General features: G+C 42.5%; 1 long non-coding RNA gene across 1 annotated transcript in view; it reads right to left on the bottom strand.

Moving 5' to 3' along the window:
• The window catches only part of LOC146396793 (uncharacterized), a 41,312-nt gene that overhangs the window by 11,233 nt on the left and 6,665 nt on the right, over positions 1 to 23,414 (bottom strand). The window lies entirely within an intron of this gene.

Raw genomic sequence — 23,414 nt, 5'->3', positions numbered from 1 at the left:
CCACACCTGCGGCACATGGAAGTTCCCAGGCCAGGGATTGAACCTGAGCAGCAGTTTCGACCTATGCGGGATACTTTAACCTACTGCACCAGGGCCAGGGATCCAATTTTGGCCTCTGCAGTGACTCAAGCTGCTGCAGTTGGGTTCTTAACCCACTGCACCCCAGTGGGAACTCCTTAAATATCTAAATTTGAAAGGCAAATCTCTAAAGTTACTAGAAAATGATACGGGGAACATCTTTGGAACAAAGAGGTGGAAAAAAGAATCATTAAACACAACTTCAAAACATAAACCTAACTGATACATTTTATTGCAACACAATGAATGATTTCTGTTCGATGAAAGATACTTTCAGCAAAGTAGTGCACATCACAAAACACATTATCCCGAGAGTCCCTGAAGAGTGTGAAAAGGAAGCAGCCATCTGACAAAATTTGTAACATCTAAAGGTAAGATTTACAATTGTCAGTTTGTTTTTCTTTTCCCTGACCACATATACTAAGTGTCACCATGGTTACATAGCCACACGGCTAGACCATGATTGGTCCACCTTACTAGCAGCAGCTCAGGGACATTGGGATCCTGTTCACTGGAAATTCTATAAAGATATTTCATAATGCCAAGGAATAGTGTGCACTGTTCAAGCTCAGCTGCCTAGTGGAAGAAAGATCAAAACCAAAACCTAACCCTGGGTCTAGGAATGATGTGCATGACATAAATGAAACAGATCACTCCTTTCACTTGTTGGTGCCACCGTGAGGCTCACAGCATAGCCTCAGGCAATCATTCACAGCATTATCTTATTATCACCTAAGAAGTGTCTCTAAAGGCTGGGGTTCCTGGGTCCACATAATGAAGAGAAGCAGGAATAGCTGCCCTAGGTCAGTGTAATGAGGGAAATGGCATTTACCTCTGTTTGTGAACCTCCTCAATTCAGGTTACTGAGAAATGGAATAGTTTTATACAAAGTGAATCTAAGGTGGAAGGTTACTAAAACTAATCCTGTTGGGAGAAGCATCTCCTGCCTACAGTTTTCCAACCCATCCCCACCACACCCCTGGTCCCGAGGAAGAATAGGCCATAGGCCTGGAACATGTCCTTCCAAAGATATCAATTCCTCATGGCCCATGCCTGGCCTGTCACCTTGTATGAGAACATCATTCTTCGTTTCAGACTCAACATGTACTCTTTTGTTCTGACGAAGCGTGTGTGTCATATGGCACCAGGCCAACCCTCCTGCTCTGTCCTTTATTGGGGGGATGGGGTCCTTCTGGTGCAGCTCAAGAGGGGTGCACGAGAGCCAGCTGCCCTGCCTCTGCTGACAGGGGACACCCTCAGGTCACGGGGCCACTGCTAAAGCTGATCTTGCTCTGTCTCCTCCATGTGAGTAATGCATTGTTCTAGCCAGTGCTTTTGTGTGTTTTTTTTTTTTTCCTTGGCAACTCCCATCCCAAGACACAGTGGGCAGAAGTGTTCAGATGTCCACTCCTGGAAATGAGCCATCTGTGTCACTTGCCCAACAAAAACTTAAACCACAAGGCAAATATGCAAATTCAAGACAAATCTGTAATTGGGAATAGTCATCTCCAGACTGTTAGACGATTAATACCCATTGCCTAGAAATTCTGAGTTATTATTACATTAGGAGTTATTACTTTGCTGTTTGTTGTCGAATCAGGTGACTATTTGCCCCCCCATTTTTTTTTTCTTTTTAGAGCCACACCTGCAGCATATGGAAGTTTCTGGGCTAGGGGTTGAATCAGAGCTGCAGCTTCTGGCCAATGCCACAGCCACCACAACACAATATTTGAGCTACCTCTGCAACCTATGCCACAGCTTGCAGCAACAGAGGATCCTTAACCCACCAAGTGAGGCCAGGAATTAAGATACTAGTCAGGTTCGTAACCTGCTGAGCCACAGCTGGAATTCCTTGGCCCCCTATTTTTAATTTGCCATAAATACAGACCAGCAGGAGATTGTACCAGTCTTCCAGCAATCCCTCACTCCTTTGTCTTCATTCCATAGGAAGAATCTTTCCATGAAACCTGGGAGGTACTTATACAAAGTTACCAGAGAGGAGAAGCACCTGCCAGATTGGTAAATCTTAAGATGTGGGAACTAGTGCTTCTCAGACTCTCAGACTCAGGAACCTTTTCAAAGGGCAGATTCAGGAGGTCAGCAATTTCTAACAGGCTCCCAGGCCCTGCTGATGCTGCTTTGAGAAGCAAATCCCAGTCAACCACCCAATTCCTGGTTTGACCAGGTGTGATTCTGAGTGGCCTGAAGGGCTGTGTGTGAAGAGCTTCAGTGTGGAATCACACTTGGTTTTTTTGAGGAGCAAGTCTAAAATCTCACACACTTGAGACTATGGTGAGGGGGTGAGTTACATATAGTGAATGAACATAGAATCTACATCTCAAGGAGACTTCCCTTATGTGCCAGGATAGACATTTTATAGAGAGGTTTTAGACTTGGAAGATTCAGGACCTATGCTTTGCCAGGGCCATACTAACTACTTCTCAAATTTACAACTTATCTAAGCTGCTACTGCTGCTGCTTCCTCTTCTTCTCCTCTCCCTCCCCCAACCCCCCTACCCCCTCTCCATCCTCCTCTCCCTTCTCCTCCTCCTCCTCCTTTTTCTGGCTGCACCCTCTGCATATGGAAGTTCCCAGACTAGGGGTCAAATCAGAGCTGTAGCTGCCGGCCTACACCACAGCCACAGGAACGTGAGATCCTTAACCCGCTGAGCAAGTTAAGGGATTGAACTCGCATCTTCATGGACACTATTCGGATTTGTTACCACTGAGCCACAACAGGAACTCCCTGCAGTTGGATTCGAAACCCACTGCACTACAGTGGAAACTTCTTATCTAAGCTCCTTGAAAGAGAGAATGATCAACTAAAATGAGAGAGAATCCTCAGGGGATGAAGATCGATTGTGAAAAAGTCGTCCTGCATTCTGGTGTCCTTTCATGTCAAAGATGACTTTTTTTTCCTGTTAAAATGGCTATTTTCTATCACGGAGCTACATAGGTACATTTATTACAAGATGAGAAATATTCAAAAGTACATATTCTGGAGTTTCCTGGTGGCTCAGCAGGTTAAGGATCTGGTGTTGTCACTGCTGTGGTTCACGTCATTGCTGTAGCACAGGTTCAATCCCTGGCCAGGGAACTTCTACATGCCATGGGCATTGCCCAAAAAAAACCCAAAATACATTTTCTGATGAAAATAATAATATGCTCTGCCATATTTGTCATTTTTATAAGATTATCTATTGTAAGAGAGTATTTAAAGCAATCTTTCCTTTTTTTTTTTGGCCTTTTCAGTTGTTTTTTTTTTTTTGGGCCTCAACTGGGGCATATGGAGGTTCCCAGGCTAGGGGTCAAATTGGAGCTACAGCTGCCAGCCCACACCACAGCCACAGCAACATGGGATCCAAGACATGTCTGCAACCTACACCACAGCTCATGGCAATGGTGGATCCTTAAACCACTGAGCGAGGCCAGGGATGGAACCCAAATCCTCATGGATACTAGTCAGGTTCATTTAGCACTGAGCCATGATGGGAACTCCAATCTTTCCTTTTTTAAAAAATGTAGAATTACTTTTTTTTTTCTGCTTTTTAGAGCCGCATCTGCAGCATATGGAGGTTCCCAGGCTAGGGGTCGAATGGGAGCTGCAGCTGCCAGCCTACACCACAGCCATAGAAACGACAGATCCGAGCCATGCTATGACCTACACCACAGCTCACAGTAACCCCGAATCCTCAACCCACTAAGCAAGGCTGGGGATTGAACCAGCATCCTCACAGATACTAGTTGGGTTCATTACCACTGAGCCACGATGGGAACTCCCTAGAAACACTTTTAATGAGTCACTTATTCCCTTTCTTCCTCAAGGATTTTTTTATTCTTGTTCTCTTGTACATATAATCCCACCTCAGATATGTCCCATGTCTAAATGCAAAACTGGTTCACATTTCTCTTTCACCCTTTCTAACCCAGAAAGGAAAGAATTTCTTACAAAAATTTCATTCTCCGTGGAGTTCCCATTGTGGCACAGTGGAAATGAATCCAATTAGGAACCATGAGGTTGTGGGTTCGATCCCTGGCCTTGCTCAGTGGGTTAAGGACCAGTGTTGCCGTGAGCTGTGGTGTATGTAGGTCACAGACCCAGCTCGGATCTGGTGTTGCTTCGGCTCTGGTGTAGGCCAGTAGCTACAGCTCCGATTAGACCCCTAGCCTGAGAACCTCCATATGCCACAAGTGCGGCCCTAAAAAGACAAAAAGACCAAAAAAAAAAAAAAAAAAAAAAGATTTCACTCTTCAGTTGTAGGTTCAAATATAGAGCAATGGTTTTTGCATTCCTTCCTTTAGAACAATCCTAAATCTTTTAAGTGAATAAAATGAGTGTTTAAGTCAGTTAGGGTATCATTATTTACATACACATTAAAAAAAAAAGGTAGTTCCCATCATGGCTCAGCAGAAACAAATCTGCTAACATCCATGAGGACGCAGGTTCAATCCCTGGCCTGCTCAGTGGGTTAAGGATCTGGCATTGCCATTAGCTATGGTATAGGTTGCAGAGGCAGCTCTAATCCTGCATTGCTGTGGCTGTGATGTAGGCCAGCAGCTGAAGCTCTGATTTGATCCCTAGCCTGGGAACGAGAGTCTGGCCTTAAAAAGACAAAAAAAAAAAAAAAAAAAAAAAGGCTGAACCATGGAATTCCTGCCATAGAAGGGTGTAAGGATCCTGTGTTGTCTCTGTGGTGGAGTGGGTTCACTCCCCAGCCTGGGAACTTCCACGTGCTGCAAGAGCAGACAAAAAAAGAAAAAAAAAAAAAAAAAGCTGAACTATACTTAAAAACTGTATGTGGGAGTTCCCGTCATGGCGCAGTGGTTAACAAATCCAACTAGGGACCATGAGGTTGCAGGTTCGATCCCTGGCTTTGCTCAGTGGGTTAAGGATCTGGTGTTGCCATGAGCTGTGGTGTAAGTTGCAGACGCGGCTCGGATCCCACATTGCTGTGGCTCTGGTGTGGGCTGGTGGCTACAGCTCCGATTGGACCCCTAGCCTGGGAACCTCCATATGCCGAGAGAGCGGCCCAAGAAATGGCAAAAAGACAAAAAAAAAAAAAAAAAAACCCAAAAACAAACAAACAAAAAAACTGTATGTGACATTTGTACATATATGGATAAGATCTGGACAGAAAACATAGACACATGAAAGGAGTCTAATATGCTTGCAAGAGTGTAGGTATATTTTTATTTAAATGTATGTTAATATGGCTACCTTACATATGAAATAACTGTAAGTAATACTACAATGGTGATGACACGGAAGATCTCCACTGGCTAGGGAGAAAGACCGGATGGGGACAGGTAAGTATGTACAACAAAATCTTTTTCTGAAGATTATGATCTTTCCAACCGAGGTAAACTTCTGGGCATCTCTATGTCCTTTTCTGTTCTTGAAGGTTTACTACCAGCTCAAGGAAACAGCCTTAAGTTCAGAGGTTCAAAATCTGGGAAGTCTCTGGAAAAGTTGCCTTGAGATAGGAATTTGAAGAGACAACTGACTAAAAAGGCTTTCAAGGAACACTGATTCTCATGATGCTATATTTTCATTGGTATGTGATGCACTAGAATTTTTTTCCAGGCAAAGATGGATGCTTTGGAGGAAATACAAAGGAGTTTTTGCTCCAAAGGTGCAAAGCATTGCCATGTTGCTCACTGGTAGCCTGCGTGGCAGAAAACCAAGGTTGTAGGCCCTTTTCCCACCATCCAGTAACTTTTATGACCATGACCACGTCACATATAACCTCCCTTTATGTGTACTCATCTGTAAAGTGAGGGCAATCATACCTGCCTACTTTAAGCCCTATAAGACTGCTGCAAGAGTAAAATGAAATAACAAATAAGATGTGCTAATACTGACGCCTTGCTATCTTCAGGCACTTTCCCTTTAATTTCAATGATGCTTCCTCAGAAGATCCAGCTGCATCACATAAGACAAGGGCTAGAACTAGAACCATATTTTGGTTTGTAAGAATCACAAAAGTAAGCTTCATGACACAACTTTTCAAATGACACCAAACTGTAACCTTCATGAAGACAAGGGCAGGGTCTGTGTGGGTCCTAACTAGATGCTCAGCCCTGCGCCAGGAGGCTAATTCAAAACAGTCAGTTGACAGGTATTTGTCAAATGGACATGAAGATTGGCCCTCGTGATTATCTGTTTGGAGAAGCTGACTAAGAAAGGTGCCCATACCTAGGGTCTGAGTGCAGTGCTCTATATCCCAGCTGATGTGGAAGGCAGTCAAAGGGAGGAATTTGGAAAATATGTACTAATGGCTCACTTCTTGCTATGCTTAAGCAATATGTTATGTTTGACTTTGAACCCTACGTATTGTATAACTGCGGATGTGAGCATTGTGGTTATAGATTATACAAAACAGCCATCTATTACTGGATGTGGTATATAGAGTTAAATCACTGACTTTTCAAACCTTACTAGGAAGGTAGAGAGTAGTTTGCTTCACTACTGGTAGAGGGTTTGCAGCATGAACTGTTGATCATGTTTCCTTCAGTTTGGGTTACAGGTTCCAGTAACTATTCTTTTTACCAGATTATACAGTTCTTTTTACCCAACCTATAATAAAGGATGGGTTGAATGAGCCTCTTTAGAATGACATAATCTTTTTTCATTTAAAAAAATTCGTGTGTGTGTGTGTGTGTGTGTGTGTGTCTTAAGAGTCAGACAAATAAACTTGGGATCTTTGGAGCAAACATTTCTTCACCTAAAAATAAAAAGGGAAAATATGAAAGAGAATTTGAACAAAATCTGATTATGTCATTGCTGGTACTGAGCTGAGCCTGATCAGAGAGCCTGGGAGCTGAGGAATCCCTGCTTTCCTGAGGGCAGGTTTACAAGCAGCTGGGACTTTATGATGGCTTGCCACATTTTATTCATCCTCAAATTATGGTCATTTAAAATAGGAAGACATGGAGTTACCATTGTGGCACAGTGGAAACTAATCATGAGGTTGAAGGTTCAATCCCCGGCCTTGCTTAGTGGGTTAAGGACCTGGTGTTGCTGTAAGCTGTGGTGTAGGTGACAGATGCAGCTTGGATCCTGTGTGTTGCTGTGGCTGTGGCATAGGCCAGCAGCTGTAGCTCCGATTAGACCCCTAGCCTGGGAACCTCCATATGCCACTAGTGCAGCCCTAAAAAGCAAAAAAAAAAAAAAAAAAGGACGATAGTATTCAAAACCTGTTGATATGAAGCCTTCTACTCCATCATCATTTACTTGAATTTTTCATGAGACCATATATGAGGTTTAGAAGTGTCATGTTTGTCTTTTCTGCCTGTCTTTTCTTGCTTAGGATTAAATCTTCATCCACAAAAAAGTTCTTTATTAAAGACATAGGTTCTATTTTTAAGTTATAGTTATTAGATAACTCATATGATAGTTATATTGGACTAGTGTTCTACATATATTTTTAAGTATCAAGTGTTAGCTTTTTACACTGTCTTAAGAGATTTTTTTTTCTTTTTAACTCACTGTGCCAGGCTTGGGATTGAACCTGAATCCTGCGTTGCAGAGATGCCACTGATCTCCTTGCACCACAGTGGGAATTCCTAAGAGAATTATTTTTACCTAAGGAGAATGGATCATCATTTTATTGTTAACTTAAGTAGCAATGTGACCCCTCAGTCCCTAGCACTGTGGAAATATTTTAATGCCTAATTTTCAAATAATGGAACATTTAAAACATAACTTAAAATCTGCAGTTCTTTTTTACATGGCATTACTTGAAGTCACACACACACAGTCTCACATCCAAATGTACAATGTAGTTTCTTTAAAAGAATTATTCATCCTTGATACTGTCAGAAAATATTCTTTCTAATGGAAATGTTGAAGAAAAGAGGATAACATTTTAATGTTATTCTATGAAGTCATTCTTTCTATTTTCTATATTTTTGGGCCACACCTGTGACATGCAGAAGTTCGTGGGCCAGGCATAGGACATGAGCCACTGCAGAAGCCAGAGCCACAGTGGTGACAACAGTGGATCCTTAACCTACTGAGCCACCAGGAATCCCCATTCTTTCTGTTTTCATATCCATTTTACAGATGTGGGTATGGAGTTGGAAGAAACCATCACAAGAGGAGGACCTGGGACAACAGCCAAGCTGATTAGTTGGAGGGCTGAAGCAAAGGTAACCCCATCACTTGGGTCCTTGCCTGTCCCTCTTCTGGCCTGGGGGCATTAGGAGGAGGGGAGGGGGCTCTGGCTCTAGGTTGGAGTTGTGAGGGTGGCTAACACACCCTGCTTCTCCCCCATTCCCACTCGAAATTGGCCAAGATGTACATCTGTGATATTTCCCTGGATCCTCACCCCCTCCTCCCAAAAGGATGTACAAATAAAGGCAACAGACATTCTACTGAGTATCATTTGGGAAGATGAGCGCATAATATAAAATTAACACATACGTGGGGCAAGCTGACACCATGGAAGAGAGAAAATGAAGGGACTGACTGACTTGGGAGAACATGAAGGTAACAGAGCAAATAGGGCAGGAATCATTTGAAAGATAATTAGTGTCTTCAAACATTTAAAAGAAGGGATCACATACATGAAAGGTTATTCCATATTTTTTCAATTTAGAGATCTTGGAAATGAAATAGCTAGTTGTTTAAAAACCCTTGGGGCCATCAACAGATGACTGGATTAACTAAATGTGGTATATTTGAATGGGATATTTTTCAACCTTAAAAAGAAATGAAATTCTGACACCTGCTACAACGTGGGTGAACCTTGAGAACGTTATGCTAAGTGAAATAAGCCAGACACAAAAAGACAAATACTTAGGACTCCTCCTATATGAGGAACATAGAATAGGCAAGTACATAGAGAAAGAATGTAGAATAGAGATTTCTGGGGGGGGCGGTGTGCAGGGGGAGGATGGGACATTATTGTTTAATGGGTGTGAGGCTTCTGTTTGAGATGATGCAAAGTTCTGGAAATGAATAGTGATCATGGTTGTGCAACATTATGAATGTACTTAATGCCACTGAGCTGTATACTTAAAAATAGTTAAAACAGTTTTAATTTGGGGTTTTTTTTTTCTGCTTTTTTCTTTTTAAGGCCTCACCCACAGGGTATGGAAGTTCCCAGGCTAGGGGTCAAGTCAGAGCTACAGCTGCGGGCCTATGCCACAGCCACAGCAACACCAGATCCAAACCATATCTGCACCCTACATCACAGCTTGTGGCAATGTCAGATCCTTAACCCATTACATGAAGCCAGGTAATGAACCCACATCCTCATGATAACCATGCCTGGTTCGTAACCTACTGAGCCACAATGGGAACTTCCTAAAATGGTCAATTTCCTGTCATGTATATATTACCACAACAAAAACAATCACTTTGGGTAACATAGGAAAATGAGAATAGCAGCTGATGAAGAATTTCATCCCAAGTTAAGAGGCATGGCAGATACATGTAAAAGTGCTGATATTGATCCACATATATGCTACTGACTTTGTGGTCAGCATTCCTCATCAACTTCTTTACCATAGAAATCCCTGTAGGGGGCCCAGTCCATTCCCACCCACCTAATAGGCCCCAGCCTGGCTGTACTGGCTGCTCTTGGCACCTGGCTTTGTGCCTTAACAACACCTGTGTCCACCTGTGCCTTAGGTGGGGCCCTCCGAGGGGTTCTCTGGGAGGCAACCCCCTCCCCAGCCAGCAGCCTCTCACCAACCATGGCTTCTTCTAAGAGCACAGGTCTCAGAAGATGAGAGACCGCACAATCACAGATTTGATCATGTAGAGGGGTCAGAAAAACCTTCCTCCAGCTTCCAGTAGCCCAAGGTGAAAACTGGAAATCCAGTATCCTCCCTTCTTACCCCTGGAGCCCTGGCCTGCCCCTTCTTTCTCAATCCGTCCTTTTCATGGTGGTTGCAGTCTTTTCTCAGGGTCTCCCAGTCCACCCACCCCTCACCCCCCAACCCCTGTCCTGCAGAGAGGAGATGTGCAAGGAGAGTAGTAAGCAGAGGAAGCCCACGACTTGGGGCCAAAGGGTTGGGAGGGGAACAAAGGGGCCTGCAAAGCAAAGGGAAGATGTGGGCTGAAGGCTGCTGGTCTTGATTGGGTTTCGTCCCCTGGGCCTCCAGAAGGACTTACAGCCTGTTAGTTCAAATGCACCCAGATTAACTTGTCCACGGATTCTGACTACCCCACGCAAACCCCACCTGCCACCCATTTTTGATGGATCCAGGATCCCTGAGTGAACCTGTCCAGGAGAAGCCTCAACTCAGACTGGTAAAAACCTAGCAGATTTGCGTTGTCCAGGCTTTTGCTGATGTGAGGGGTGGGGGAGGGGGATGAGGGATGGAGGATGGAGAGGTCTGGAAGTACCCTTCTATCTCAGCCCAATAAAGCTGTCCATTCTAACCAGTGATTGATTAAATGACCTATATGTGACTGTGCAGTTGAAAGTGCACCGAACTAGCTGCCCACAGTCTGAGTAACAGCAGCACTGGGGAGCTCACTACATGCCAGGCCTCACGGTGCTCTTCATGGGTCACTGCCCCAGAACCACATGTGAGGCAAGAGTTGCTTTCTTCTGTTTACGAAATGAGGAAACTGAAGCTCAGAAATAGTTCATAATTCCCCAAAGTAATAGAGCAATCAGTAGGATTGTGTGATCTGACTCTGGGGTCATGGCCTAACCAATGACATAGGTGTCCCTGGAGCCTAGTTTTAATTCTGCTACAGATCCCTGTGTGACCTCATAGAAGTCATCTCTCTGCTTTCCTTACCTGTAAGTAATGATGGAGCTGCTTGTGAGTTGAGGTTTTATGACTATTATTTGAGCACTCGCTTTTGAGAAGTCCTTTGCTGATAGATGTTGAATTAATAAAAATGTTTTTCAATGAACTTCCTGGTATACCTGAATTTTACAAGGCCATTTATTGCAAAGAGGCCTCTTTTAATCACTAGGCTTTACTGCCTAGTTTGCTACTCAACCCCAAACTGACCTCCTACATCCCAAGACAAGCACCAAAAGATAAACGTTTAGTTTCCTCTACTTTTGGATAAACCTTTTTATCTGGGGTCCACTGTTTCTAGGGAGGCTTTGTTTCTTCCCTGCCCTCTGGTAATAAGACCAGCTTTGCCTCGTGAACTCAAACTTAACTGCTTAGAAAGCTATTTACCTAGAAGTACCGCCACTGATTTCTATAACATACTGAATTCCAGTGCAACCACGATTTGCAACAAAATCCGTTTTTGTACAAATCACTTGTCTGTGTTAAGCAATCAGACAAACCCCACATCGTTGTGAGAAAATTTGGGATGGTCTAAATAGATCAGAATATTGTATTTGGAATTAGAGAGCCTGGTGTTCAAATCTTAACACCTACTTTTTTTTTTTTTTTAAGTGGTGTGTCTTTGGACAAGTCAATTAGCATCTCGGTTTCCTCAAATTTCTAAAATATTTTTCCTATAATAGCAAACAACTGTATAGACACTATCAATGTATTTCATCCTCCCAACAACCTCATATATTGATATTTTATTATCTCCATTTTACTGATGAGTTAAACTCAGTTACTAAGTCAGTGGGAATCAGAATTTGACTAGGCAGTTGGCCCCAGACTTATGCTCTTAACCATAGCAGAAACTTAATTGGCTTAGAGAACACACAACTCCCAACGCCCTGGCCAGACTTTCCTTTCCAAGCTCCCAGTGATTTGTCACTGAAGAAGCCAAGTTCTAACCCATATATGGGAGGAATGCGGAGTAAGGTTTATATTCTTAAATCCCTGGTAGAAGTATCAGCTGTGTCCCGCATGATTTTATTCAACTCAGAAGACTGACCTCTGGGAAAGGATGGGGCCTCGTCTTGTTCTAAAAATGCTGAGAGAGTTGAGAATTGCCTTTGAACTCATCTTCAGGGATCGAGCTGGCCTAAGCCATAGAAACACTTACTGTGCAAAGAGCAGACAGAGGTGAGCCTTCTCAGTGCTGCCAGTTCTGGGTTCAGCTGAGAAAAGGCCAATATTTTTGTCCTCAATACTTTTCTGCTTCCTTTGAAAAATGTTTTATTGTGAGAATTTCAACCTGGTGGCCTGTGGCCTCATACAACCCATAGAACTAACCTGTTCGGCTTGCAAATCGTTGACCTACAGATTTCTTAAAAATGTAATTAATTGTCAGAGGTCCCATTGTGGCTCAGTGTTTAACAAACCCGACAAGCATCCATGAGGACAGAGATTCGATCCCTGGCCTTGATCTGTGGGTTAAGGATCCGGTGTTGCCGTGAGCTGTGGTGTAGGCTGGCAGCTGCAGCTCTGATTTGATCTCTAGCATGGGAACCTCCATATGCTGAGGTGCAGCCCTAAAAAGACAAAAAGGTAAAAAAAAAAAAAAATGTTATTATTTGTCAACATTTAGCAAGAAGTGTTCACAGTTATATCCAAGCTGCTGGCCTGCTGAAAAAGCTGAAGGTCTGACCACAGTAACACACATCAGCCATTACCGGGAGGTCAGCAGAGGCTGCCACCATTGGAACATACGTGAGCACCACTTTCCACCCCTAGGAGCCCGTTTCACTAATGCTCATACCTCCCAGACTCCTAATAGCAACCGAAGGGGCCATTCCTATTCTCGCCTCTTAGGGCTTTCCCCTGACATCAGCTTCTTTCAGCAGATACCTGGCATCTTTCTGATTGAAGTTGATTCACTTCATGCACTCATTAGGGACTATTTCCAGGTTAAACACACAAACACACACACTCACACACACACACACACACACACACACCTTAGCCTTTCTAAAATGCAAACACCCCCTCAGAAGCCATTAAGGGAATGGTGTTAATAATGAGGATTTCAGTCATGCAGAAAATCCATTTTATCAGATGGCCTTTTGGCAGGGCTTGCTTGAAAATAAATCATCTTCAGAGCATAAAATATATACATTTGAAACTGCAGGTTTTTTTTAAGTTTTCATTTCACAAATGAAATGCCAGAATTATGTAGATAACTCCAAATGTCTTGCCTGCAGAAAACTGTAATGGTGATCAACTTCAGCTAACTTCTTCAGGGACTATTATTTGAAAACTTGAACTAGAACATACATAAGTGAATAAGACAATCCTCCATAGAGAGAATTTTCAACAGAAAATTTTCAGTCCTCCAAATTGGGATATGTGGTCTGAGGGTTTTTTGCTCTTTTTTTTTTTTTTTTTAAACAACGTGATACTTTCTAAGAGAATATCCTACTCTGGATTGTTTTAAGGTATATTTCACAACTCATATTTCTTGACAGTAGTTAAACCTTAAATACTAAGTTAGGATCTCTGGACAATCTAGAACTATAGTCCCATCTCTATGAAAGTCCATTTAGACATAAATGGATATAAATGAGGATAGCGTATCATCAAAGCCATAATGGAGAGTAATCAGTAATTACAGATTTATGTTATATTTAGCATGTTTTAGAGATGTATAAGAAGTGTTTCTTTCTTTCTTTTTTTTCAGCTGCGCCCAGGGCATGCCGAAGTTCCTGAGCCAGAACAGAACCCACACCACAGCAGCAACCCGACTGTTGCAGGGATAGCGCCAGATCCATAACCTGCTGCACCACCAGTGGACTCCAAAAGTATTTCTCATTTCTCTACTGGGAATGAGAAAGCATTGCTGAAAGCAGTGCAGATGTGCTATCCAGAAAGAGCAAGACAGATGTGTACATGGCAGTTTGAAGTCTTATATGTACAGTTCTAGTGTTGGGGAAATGGCTCAGATCGTCAGTGTCAGAAAATGAGACACATGAACACGGAGAGATCTCGACAAGGCTCTTTACTTCTGCAGAAAGGCGCAGATGCTCAAAAAACACAGCTTAGAAGACCCTCCCTATTTATCCCTAACGCAAGTGATGTACCTGTCCCCTTCCCATTGGTCAGGTCAGGGTGCACATTCTTCTCCGTTGGCTAATTTGAAACAAATTGTTACTGGGAGAAGAGAGAAAGAGGAGGGGGTGGCAGGAGGGCATTTCAGCCCACAGGGAGCAAAATGGAGTAACCAAGATTTCCTCTGATAGAAAAGACATTATGTTACTTTCCACACTAGTCCTTGTTGTACCATGTTGACACAATTCAATCATTATTCCCTGCCCTTTAAAATATTTATAAAACTACTCATGGTCTTTGTTTACCTTTAATTTCACAAACTACTTTAATCAGAGTATGTTAGAAAGAATGTAGCCATCTATTTATTATATTTTATAGGATGCCCAAAGCCCTGTGCCACTCAACATCACTAGGCTTTGACAGTCTCTGAAATTGCAGCTGTTGGAAACACTTATGCTGCCAACAAAATCAACAGCCTCTTTACGTTGATGTCATCTCAATTCATGAGACACCATGTCTGCAGGTCTATCTGAGTTACAGTCTGTCACCTCTAACTTTACCCATCTCCAACAAGCAATCGAAAATCATGGCTTCTTTATTTCAAATTTCTCCATCAGCCACTTTATTAACTACTGCTAGTATTTCCTACTCTGTTTAGACTAGTAACTAGTCTCAGGCTTTTTTTTTTTTTTTTTTTGGTAACAGCTTTATTGAGATTTAATTCACATATCATCTAATTCACTCATTTAATATGTACAATTCAATTGCTTCAGCATATACACAAAACTGGGAAACCATCAGCACAATAAATGTTAGAATATTCTCACTGCCCCCTAAGGAAACTCTATACCTCCTGCATTTCCCTCCAACCCCCTCAGCCCCTGGAAATCACTCATCTGCTTTCTGTCTCTGTAGCTTTTCTTCTTAGGGACATTTTATATAAAAGGAATCATATAGATGTGTGGTCTTTCAAGGTTCATCCATGTTATAGTTTGTATAAGTACTTTGTTCACTGCCAATAATATTTCATCTTATGGCTAAATTTAATATTTCATCTTACACCACATTTAATATTTCATTTTATACCACATTTAAGAATCTAAAGAGAAGGAGTTCCTGCTGTGGTGCAGTGGGTTAAGAATCCAATTGCAGGAGTTCCCGTCATGGCTCAGCAGTAACAAACCTGACTAGTATCCATGAAGATGCAGGTTTGATCCTTGGCCTCACTCAGTGGGCTAAGAATCAGCATTGCTATGAGCTGTGATGTAAGTCATAGACAGGCTCAGATCCTGTGTTGCTGTGGCTATGGCACAGGCCAGCAGCTGCAGCTCTGCTTGGATCCCTAGCTTGGGAACTTCCATATGCTGAGGGTGCAGCCCTTAAAAAAAAAAAAAAAAAAAAAGGAATCTAACTGCATCTGCTCAGGTTGCTGCAGAGCAGCTGCGGGTTTCATCCCCGGCCCTGGCCCGGGAACTTCCATATGCCATAGGTACAGCCATGAAAAAAAAAAAATCTAGCAGTTCCCATTGTGGCCCAGCGGGAACTAGTACCCATGAGGATGCAGGTTTGAGCCCTGAGTTCACTCAGTGAGTTAAGGATCCTGTGTTGCTGCAAGCTTCAGCATAGGTCACAGGTGCAGTTCGAATCCAGCGTGGCTGTGACTGGCTGTGGCATAGGACTGTTATCACAGCTCCGATTAGACTGCTAGCATGGGAACTTCCATATTCTGAGGGTGCATCTGTAAAAAGAAAAATAAAACCTAATAAGGGGTTCTCCTGTGGCACAGTGGGTTAAGGATCCAGCATTGTCACTGCAGTGGCTTAAGTCGCTGCTGTGATGCAGCTGGGAACTTCCACTTGCCTCAGGCAAGTCCGAAAAAAAAAACCCAAGGATATAAAGTATTTCAATGATGTGAAGCAGGGGAGTTAACTGCTATAACCATTATGAAGAAATTGGCAATAGGATCTTAGTTTAAAAATGAGGTTACCTCAGGACATAACAATTACATTCTTTGGTATATATCCTGTAGAAATGTTGGCACAGGTTGCACAAAAGACACATACACAGATGTCCACCTTCATAATTGCAAAATACTGTTATCAATGGACTATCCATATCCATTTAATGGAATATTTCATAATGAATTACAGCCACGGATAAAACTTTAAACGTAATGCAACTTTCCAGAACACATACAATATGCAAAACATGCATGTAATTTAAAAAATTTAAAACAAAACTAATATCTGCTTTTATTTCTCTAAAAGCATTTACTTATTTTAAAACCTAGCCCCTTCCTCCCACCTCAACTAGGGTTCTTTGACATTTACGAGAAAAAGAAAATTTTTTTTTCTAAACAAAGGGCTGTATTGCAATTATACTGGACAATCGGTAGAGTCAAAGAAAACACTGAACCATAAAACCTTGAAATGCAATCAAGGCAGCACTGAAGTCCTAAGCAAAGGTCCTTCCCTGTGGACCTTGCCATTGTGTGACTCTGCTTCTGACACCTTAAGTTCTCTGTGGGTTTTCTCCTTGGAAATTAAAACTCCAAGGGCATGTCATTGACCCAGTTTAGACTCACTGTCCTTGCAGTGGGTGTGCTCGTCCAGCATGTTCCCTTCTATTACTGGTTGTGAAGCCGAGGGGAAAGTGCCTCTTTGATCTTGGACCTTGGGGCCTGATGCTATTCTCTGAGGGGCATGGCTAGGTCAGCACAGAGCTCACACTTCTCCCCAGGCTGCTCCTAGCCAATCACCAGGCTCCAGGGGCCTGACCTCCCTTGGACTTGCTTCAGACCCCATCAGTGGGAGCCCACCCTCTTGGTAAGCAGCATTCAGTGCTTCCTGCAAAATTTCCTCCCTCACTGTATTGGGTCAACATATCTGATTTTAACAGACAACAGGTTTGTTCCTGGTGGTCTTTGGAATTTGAAGCTTTAACACTGCTAGAAAGTTCCAGACCATAGACAATAATAATAATAATAACAATAAAATAAAATGGAGTTCCCATCGTGGCTCAGTTGTTAACGAATCCAACTAGGGACAATGAGGTTACAGGTTCAATCCCTGGCCTCGCTCAGTGGGTTAAACATCTGGTGTTGCCTTGGGCTGTGGTGTAAGTCACAGACGTGGCTCGGATCTGGCTTGCTGTGGCTGTGGCGTAGGCCGGCAGCTATAGCTCTGATTAGACCCCTAGCCTGGGAACCTCCATATGCTGTGGGAACAGCCCTAGAAAAGGAAAAAAGACAAAAAAATAATAATAATAATGATAATGAAAGTTCCAGACTGATTGGCTAATGAAGGGGTGACCTGTGTCTCTGAAGCCTGTTCTGCCAGCTTCTAGTCTTGGAGACACAGCTACGACAAAAACTCCCAGGTGTCTGTTTCTCACAGCATCGCTGTTTGGCTTAGCAGTTTCTCATTAGACAATTCTGTTTTAATCAGTTCTTGGCAAACGAGCCAACTGGCAGTGGGGTACAAAGTGCACTGATAAGTAGTCTCGATGTTAGAAAAAGGTTTTTTTGAGTGCCAGGTGTTTTCTGTGTGTGTGTGCTAAGCACTGTGGTAAGTGTCTGGCAAGGACTGAAACATTCAACACCCAGAATAACCCTTTATAGTAGGTGTCATTATTACCCCATCTCCGAAATTATGAAACAGGGTCAGAGAACAAAAAGTGGCAAAAGAAGTGGCTCCAAGACTAGAGGCAGCTTGACTTCACAGCCAGGCTTAACCAATAAGCACATAGACCTCGTTCTAGTTTCAACTCTGCTGCAATCTTGCCACAACCACAGATAAGCCATTTACCTCTAAGGTCAGACACCTCATTCTCAAGTTAGAACTATTCTAGGACATACAACTTCCTGTGAACTCAGTGTTTGTACATTCAGCTGCCTACCTGACTTTTTATCAAGAACTGTAAGAGTTTGTAATTTTACTCATCTGTAAGCTAAGAAGCCAGCCTGCCAGTTTCATTGGTGCTATCAGAAAACATGACATATTTATATCAAAATGACAAAGGGCTTTATTACTCACGGCACAGCAAGTGTCATGAGATCATATCCACATTGGTTCCCCTCATTCCTCAGGGGTCAGCAGGGTAACCTGGAGCAGCTCGGGTAGATGGTGGGCACGTAATAGGTTTGCATCATGGTAGAGGAGGCCTGAGCACAGGGACCCCAAATCTTTTATAATAGACAGTAAGCCTGACTGACGTTTCCCTAGAGGGAGACATTATCTTTATTATACTGGACAGTAAGCAAACTTGACCTCATTATCTTTATTATACTGGACAATAAACAAATCTGCCCTCTGCTCTGAAAGAGACCCTCCTGCTATATTTTCCAAAATGTTCACTATATAAACATCTTTGAAAAGACAGTCTGGAACAAGGGCTTTCCATGCCTCTGCTCACAAGATGTGCAGATATGAGAGATCCATGGAAAATTATCTCCCAACAGTATCCATTCCTTATTGCTACATTCGCTTGTCTTCTGGTGAATTTTCTCATAAATGAGATGCTCTGATGATGCTGACCAATAGAGGCTGGGACCAGACCCATTCATTTTGTCCCATACAGCATTTAAAGCTACTGTCCATAGGATCCAAGCAGCAGGGAGAGACCAATGCAAAATTGACCTTAACCATACTCCCCCTGCTCCTGGGGCCCTGGACCCAACCAGCTGGACAAATCTCACAGCATCACTGGCATTGAGGGTCTGTACTGACCTTTCCACATGGTGCAAGGCGTTCCCCCAGGGGCAGCAGTATGTATCAGTGACTGCACCGTCTCTGACTTGGCTCACAGAGAAAAGGTCTAGGGCAATTCTGACATCCATTATAACCCTGGCCAAGGAGTTGAGGCTGAACTGACGACCTCCTCGTCCAAATCCTTGAGCCTTTCATTAAAGTCAGGACAAACTTTGTACCCTTTTCCAACTGGATGACATCCACTATGGGGAAAACTGTCTGCAATGTGAGCATGAGTGATGAGTCAGTTATCCTTCTGGAAGGTTCTCCTGAATAACTGTGAAGAGCCTCATTTGGGGGCGATCTCTGCAGTCATCTTAGGGCTACATGACCTCCTGGTGGTGTTTTCTTAAACACTTGAAGGTCTCTTAGGCCCACCCCTAAAGTACAAGCCTGTGTAGTTTTGGAAAGTAAGTAAATTAATGCCCGGCTTCTCTACAAGATGTGAGGCACCAGAAGTCCACACAGAACCCCTAGAAAGAAAGCGTGTTGACAAAGTTGGAAACCCCCCAGAGTGACTCATGTCAGGGGAAGACACAGATTGAGTGCCTCCCATGTGACTTCCTGGAGGGCTGGTAAGCCCTAGAGTGCCCAGTTCAGCTTGAGTAATAAGTCTAGTCCTTGCTTTGCTGCAGGCCCAGGTTGGCCAGTTTGTCCGTGCCACTGACCAGTAGCACTTGTGCACCTTGTGGAATGATCGAGCAATATCTCTAGGAATAGGGATGGGAAGATATCCACAGGTGTGGACAAATGTTTTGCACAGGAGATGTAGGAGCTGGGGACACTCCCTTATGTTTCCAATGGCTTCTCCAACAGGTTAAGAGGCTGACAGTCAAATCATGGTCAGAGCTATCTGGCAGGGAATGGAAGACACAGCAGTCAAACTTAAGGGACTTAACAGAATTTATAAGAAACTCACTGGGGCATTTTTTCTTTGTGAGGAAGGCCTCACGCAGTTCTGAAAGACAAAGATTATGAACAGTTCTCTCTTACCCATTCTCACTCCCACCCTGTTCATGGGTGTTTTTCTCTCTCCATCAACCACAAAATCAGTGAGTAGCGATAACTTCACCTTTTCCAATCATCCTCTACTCCACCCAGACCTATATGCAACAGGAACTAAGGCATCTTTTAAAAACTTACAGAGATCTATTATGCCTCCCCACTTTGACCCACATGGTCCACTGAAGAGGAACTGTTTGAACGGTACTCAGCCAAATGATCATTATCTTCAGAAAAGCAGGAATTATGGTAGACCCCAAAACCAAGGGAGCAATAATTAAAGAGCCATCAGAATAATGGAACATCACCCTTTTTCATCTTTGGTTTGAATCCTCAAAGTCCAATTTCCCAACAGAATTTTAATTTTAGCCTAGTCTGACTCACTTGTTCACCCTGGGCTAGGAAAACCTCAGTTGGCAATTCTATTAAGTCCTGGAATTGAGAAAGGGGGTATTTCAGAGGAAGAGGAAAGAAAATTGATCAGGCGAATCCAACACATGTTCATTGTAGGAGGTTATGCTTTATTTGTCATGGTTCCCCACGAGCACTCTCTTGACTGTTACGGAAAAATCACTCATGACACTTGTTAAAGATAGTAAGAGTTTGGGACTAGCATATGTTAACTATTATATATAGAATGGATAAACAACAAAGTCCTACTGTAGAGCACAGGGAACTATATACAAAATCCTGTGGTAAACCATCGTGGAAAAGAATATGAAAAAGAATATATTTTTACACTTCGAAATGAACATGACATTGTAGATCAACTCTACGTCAATTAAAAAAAAAAGATGGTAAGGAAGATTTTATTCAAGGCGAGCTCCTACAATGGGTTTTGTAATATGGGAGAGAGATCTGGTTCTACTCCAAATGCAATAAGGACAAATGACGATGTACAGCCAAAGAGCAGGAAGAGGGTCAGTGGATGGAAAATTGAGAGGAAACATCAGAGGTAAGGGTGGTGGTGGGGATTCTGGTTAAATCAGATGGATAGGATAACACTGCTGAAGGCGGGCCAGGGTGATGAAATATATAGGGTAGAAGATATGGAATTTGATCAGATATCAGTGGCAGGGCATTTTCTGATAAGTGGACTCAGTAGGATTCTTGCTAAAACTGGATGGAACAGGCAGGGCCACTGGATTAGAGGACAGAGCCCAAGATCAGGGCCTTGTCAGAAAGAGGGCTCAGAAGAGCCCGACTCTACTTTGATCAAGGAGAGGAGAGTCTTTGTCATGGCCCATCCTATTTTCTTCAGTCACACATTTCACTAATTCTTTTATCAAACACGCAGTGAGTGAGAAGCATTAACACAACAACAGTAGTAATAATAACAGCAAATGTAAGCAAGGGCACAGTGGAAGAATCTGCCTCATCGGATTTAGAATCCATGATTCCATGACTGAGTTACTACCATCACCTGACCTAATAATTGAAATAAGATGTCATATAGCTCATTTTTTGAGTAGAAGAATGTGTAGACTTTCTATACCTGCACTGTCCAAATACCCTGGCCAGTAGCCACACGTGGCTATGGGCCACTTGCCAAATGGCTAGTCCAAACTGTAAATGTAAAATACACATTGCCTTTCAAAGACATCATAGGACCCCAAATCAGAGAGCATGGCAACTCTAAGATTGCAAATGTTGTGAGTAATCTACAACTGACGAGAGCGGGACTGAATATGGGAGAGGTTCATCAGAAAAGTCCTTGACATCAGAAAGACCATGGGGAGAAATACTCAGAGTCCTAGAGTGAGCGAGCTGAGGCCAGCAAGGATGATTTTTTCTGTGGTTCTGTCTATGGACAAAGAGAATTCTTTGTGGATGACATCTGTTTGACTCATATTTTCAAAAGAAAATTATCAGAGTTCCCTGGTGGTGCAGTATGTTAAGGACACAGTGTCGTCACTGCTGTGGCATAGGCTCAATCCCTGGCCCAGGAACTTCCAAATAAAACAAAAAACAAATCAAAGGAAAATTATCAAAATGCATACAGACCATAGTCATACATAAATCCTGTTTGAAATGTGTTCTGATCTACCCCGATCCAGCAAACTGTTTCATTTTGCATCTTAGCACTTCAGTTTTGCTATTGGGCTCCTCCCATTCTTGATAGTCCAGTACAAACCCCACCTGTGCCTGAGGATCATGAATTAACTACCTCACTGTCAAAGCCCAAAGTGATTTATTCAAAGCAGGTTAAGTTTCAGTGTCTTCAGTGCTAGGCACTATTCTAGGTGCTGGAGACACAGTGGTAAACAGGCAAAAATCCTGCCTCCCGGACCCTATACATCAGTGGTCTTGCTCTTCAGAATTTTTTTTTTTTTTTTTTTTTTGTCTTTTTGCCTTTTTCTAGGGCCGCTCCTGCGGCATATGGAGGTTCCCAGGCTAGGGGTCTAATCAGAGTTGTAGTTATCAGCCTACACCACAGCCACAGCAACACAGGATCTGAGCCATGTCTGTGACCTACACCACAGCTCACAGCAACGCCGGATCCTTAACCCACTGAGCAAGGCCAGGGATCGAAACCGCAACCTCACGGTTCCTAGTCGGATTCGTTAACCACTGTGCCATGACAGGAACTCCACTCTTCAGAATTTTTATGTTTATTCTTTCTTCCATTTATTGGACTGCTCTACTTTTTAAGTTATCTTTCCAGATATGTATGTAACTGATATTAAGGGGAAATTCTTTCCTTATCAATACCAATAAAGTTATTATGGATGTTGTTTAGAATTTCAGTTTTATCTTGGCCGCATTTCAGGTGTTTACTTTGGAGGTAGTTCTCCTGAAAATTCCCTTGCAAGAAGTATTCAACCTCCTGAGGCAGAACTTTCCTAATGAAGGCAGTAATGTGAAAAGTAAAATAATAATAATAGTAATGTGGCACTCTTGCATGAAGAGAAAGAGTCACAATCCCTTAAACAGAGGTATACAGTTCAGCTGTCAAAAAGTCCACAAGGATGTCAAGCATATGTGGCCAACTAATGGAACCTGTCAGCTCAGAGGCTGTCATCTTGAAGAACAAGGGGAGATTTCTGCAATTAATGACTTTCCTTGATGGAGCTTGACAATGGCCTTGACCCATTCACTGCAATGTTTAATCTAATTTTACAAATTAAGAAAATTGCACTAGGCACTTACATTTCCATGATACCATCAAGGATACTGTTGTTCTATTAAAATTTTGTGGTTCCTGATGTAGGACTCAGCTAATGAATAATTTGATATCAATGTCAAGGTAATGGAATAAAAATGTAATGAAAATTTTTTTTTTGTTTTTTTGTTTTTCTTACCTCTAGGGGTAAGCTAAATTGTGATTAATGACAGCTGGACACTGTTAACTACTTTTATTCACACAGCATAATAGAGGTATCAGAAAGTCTTCTAAGGTAAAAGACTTCTAAGGAGGCAGAAGATTTATTTGCTGATCACATCTTGACTTAGGTATAAATTACAATCTGTGCTTGGTGATAAGATTTCTGGTATTTACTGTCCTTTTTTTGGCACATCAACAGGATTAAAAAGAAACTAGAATGAGTCCCTTGTTTTTCTTAAATGTTTATGGAGCTATATAAAACTCTCAAAATTTTCTTTACTAGATAGGATCAGGTATTTGGGGATAAGGTTAGAAGGACTTGCATTGCAAAAAGAAGTTACACAATGAGAAATCTCAGTTAGAAGAAAGCTCATTTTTATAACCAACAGATTGACTGGACTAGAGGT

This window comes from Sus scrofa, chromosome 14, assembly GCF_054392235.1.
Source record: "Sus scrofa isolate SSC_HxYL_T2T_F1_AM1 chromosome 14, Sscrofa_HxYL_maternal_Yorkshire_Landrace_v2.0, whole genome shotgun sequence".
In the NCBI taxonomy this organism is placed as follows: Eukaryota; Metazoa; Chordata; class Mammalia; order Artiodactyla; family Suidae; genus Sus; species Sus scrofa.
This window is presented reverse-complemented; position numbering and strand designations above follow the sequence as displayed.